Raw genomic sequence first — 3588 nt, 5'->3', positions numbered from 1 at the left:
AAGGGATAGGTGATCAAAATGGGTTGGATCTTTCATGGCACAAAAGGCTAGACATATATCTCCACAGAGGAGTCTGTAATAAGCTAATTGCAGAGAAAGGGCTGCCAGTCGCTCCTGTTATCCAATATTTTTGAGGCCGCTGATCTTTTTAATTATAAATCTCTGAGGTCTAAGTTGTATAATATATTTAGATGAGTACATGCCAAAAGAGGCATTGTATTCAATAATTGGTCTGCTAAGATATGAGTAAAGGAAAACAAAGACTGCTTTCGATATAGTGGAGATGCCTTGGAAATTAAATGGTCCAGATAAAAGGCTTTCTGAACTACTGTGGAGACATGATGGTCAAATGATAAGGAATTGTCAGCAAGAGTATTCAGATCCCTTACAACAGTGTCTGATTGGAAGGGTGCATCTCCTATATGGTAATCAAAACTGTTTTGCTTTGTTTTCCAAAATGAGTTATGCTACATTGTTTTACATTTAATGTGATGTCATTGTCCTTGTACCAGTTGTTAGCATGGTCTAAGCCATGTGGATGCATTTGTGAGTCAGTGGAAGATTGAATAGTAATACCCAATTTACAGGCATCTGCAAACCTAGTTAACTATAGACCAGATGTGCTGGCCTGAATGTCTGAGAAATATATGCCAGATAGGAGAGGGCCCAAAACTGAGCCCTGTGGTACACCACAGGTGACTGTTTTGCTTTTAGAAGTGGCACCTGCTACTCTAACCACATGGGTTCTGGTAGACAACCAATTAGCTATCCATCATACAATACAAGGATTTGTATTCAGATTTACAAATCTATCAATAATGCTTGCATGGGGAATAATATCAAAGCCGCTGGCCAGGTCTAGATATGCTGTGTGTACTGCATAACCAATATCTATTTTGTGTAATCTTGTTGCTTCTGTGTCTCAAGCTTACCTCTTAGAGCAAGAAATATGGACAAAGCCATCAATAATGGGGGACAAAGGGCCAAAAATAGGGACACTTTTTAAATATTGCTGCTACAAACAGAAAATTGATAGAACAAAAGTTTTTTTTTTTATTAGCATGGATTTCTGAATCTCAAATGTCTGTCATTTTCTGACTTCAACCTCCAATGATTTGCCAATGACTTACCAGAAAAACAATTTTATGAGTAACAGGCCCAAAATATGTGGCAAAAATCTGGACAGTCTGTAAAGTCTGTACAGTTGGTATGGCTCAAGCAGCTACCCAATTTTTTAAATGTGTTTCTGATGTAGTTGATGCCATTTCCATGGCTGCTGCCATTTCTACTCTTATGAGGAGGTTTGCTTGGTTGTGTACTCAAAACCTTCCTGATAAGTCTGAAATTTTGAGTTCTCCCTTAGACAGAGAGGTAGTTTTTAGGTCATCTACTACACAGGTCTATAATAAGTGTGTGTGATGAGAGAGGCAGACTGATTTTGGAGATTTCACACATTTTCAGCTTTCATTCATCAAGTTTAATAGTGGGATTAATGATACCTCTACAACTTCTTACAAAAAGCAAAATAAGGAAGCACAGCAAGCTGCTTAAAAAGCAATGGCAGGGTGGTTCCAAGAAGAAAGGAGAAACCCCTCAGAGTAAAGGATAGTCTAACAAATCTAAATGACTGTGCAAATTCCTATAATCCTTCCCAAAAATCTGAACCTAAAATCTGAAGTAGTTAACTTCATTTGATCAGCAACCTGTGGGTATCGGATCTGTCCTGGATCCAAGCCGGCAGCTTTCCAAGATAGAGATCCGAGCTCCAAGCTCCTCCCCCTTACCCATAATACCCTGCTACCTCCCTCCAGTCCTCAGATCTCGTTTGCCGCGGCTTCTATAAGCACGAGTGACGAGCTCCTGGCTGTTAGGTAAGAGAAAGTGTAGGAAATTGCTCAAAACTGTTCACCTTATTTTGCAGTTAAAGTGTGTGTGTGTGCGTTTTAGATCCCTTGGACTAGTTTAATTTAGTTTAGTTTAATTTTAGTTTATTCCCCTTCCCCTTATCTGTGTGTTAGGGAGTGTGATTGTGTTCATCATGGCCGAAGGCCCTAAGGCCATTTTTTCTAAATGCAATGAGTGTGGTCATAAGCTGTCCCCAGCTGATGGCCACACAGTGCGTGCTTTGCCTGGGGGTTGCTCATTTAACATCAGGCTGCCAGATATGTGCTGCCTTTAATCCCTGGGCTCTGAGAGACAGGAGGAACAAGTTAATCCTAGCGGGTCTCCTACCCGCGGATTCTACTTCTTCCTCCTCTCCCTCAGTGGTGCCAGTCACGGTTGCGGCTGTTCAGCCATCAGTTCCTCCTCCCCTGGCTGGGACTCAACCTCCCACTGTATCCCAGGGAGAGAGGGACTCTGCTAAAAAAGAGAAGAGACATAGAGAGAGGGAGAAAGAGAGAGACAGAGACAGTGAAAGGCATAGGAGCCACAAGCGGCGGTCCGACTCAGCCCCTTTGGCCCCGCCGGCTAAGCAGCTCTGTTCCCCCTTGAAGGTCCCCGGGTCCTCCCCCTCTCGGCTCCATTCCCCACGTTTCTCTCCAGAGCCAGAGGAGGAGTCCCGGCTACCTTCAGGGTCATCCAGGCGGCCTTCCCGGCCAGCCTCGGCGGCCTCTTCTAGGTCTACGAGGAGCCTTTCCGACACAGACATGGACCGGATGATGTGTCGCTTCCTTCAGGCCCAGATACAGATGGGAGTGCTCTTGCCTCCCTCCCTCCGGGGGGGAGCTCAGCCCCCTTCTTTGCCTCCATTGCTCCTTCTTCGATCCATTATCGGGTTTCAGAGCTGTCGGAGCCGGGGAGTTGGCGCCGATAGTAATCGCTACTTCAACATCGGCCTTACCCTCGAGTTTATTGGGTCCTTTTTCGGATCCAAGCTCTCGGGGCCGGGAGCCGAGCCTCGGATCCACAGGGGTAAGTATGTCTTCGGCTCCGATGCGGTCGAAGCACACTTCCCTTTCAGTTCCGATCGCTTTGGCTCCGGCACCGACCCACACATCGGATCCAAGGGGGCTGCTCTTGGATCCCAGGGAGAGTGGTTCTCCTTCGGCTTTTGACGTGGTGGAGAAGGTGGTCTCGAAGGGTTCGAGGTCCCCGGCATGTGCTATGGATCTACCCGCCATTCCCTCACAGATGGGCCTGTCTTCCATCATCTGGCCCCAGGGACAGCCTGCGTCTACACCCCAGCTAGTTGTTGTAGAGCAGCATGACCCCAATGGTGAGCCCTCCTCGGACAGTCCCGCCGAAGACGTCCCTCACAAACGAAAGTGTAAAAGTAGGCACTTGGACTCCCCCGAGTCCCTCACGGAAGACACTGACTTAGAGGAAGGGGAAGGTTCCCCCAGGTCACCCCCCCGAGGACGTCTCCTTTGGAGACATTATGGAGATGCTGCGCATTAGAGGGGGGTGGTTGGCCCAGAAGCCTTCCTGGGATGAGTCAGTGTTTCTGGAGGCGTTTGACATAGGACCGTCTACCTCTTGGGTGTCCCCTCCGGCCGACCCCCTGGTAGAACTAATTACTATCAGGGCATGGAAGGAGCCAGACACTGTGGAGCCAATCCCTAGGAGACCAGATAAGATCCTTAGCCC

This window comes from Protopterus annectens, chromosome 2.part1 (genome assembly GCF_019279795.1).
Source record: "Protopterus annectens isolate FY-2018-M chromosome 2.part1, PAN1.0, whole genome shotgun sequence".
Lineage (NCBI taxonomy): Eukaryota > Metazoa > Chordata > Ceratodontiformes > Protopteridae > Protopterus > Protopterus annectens.
Note: the sequence above shows the minus strand (reverse complement) of the source record.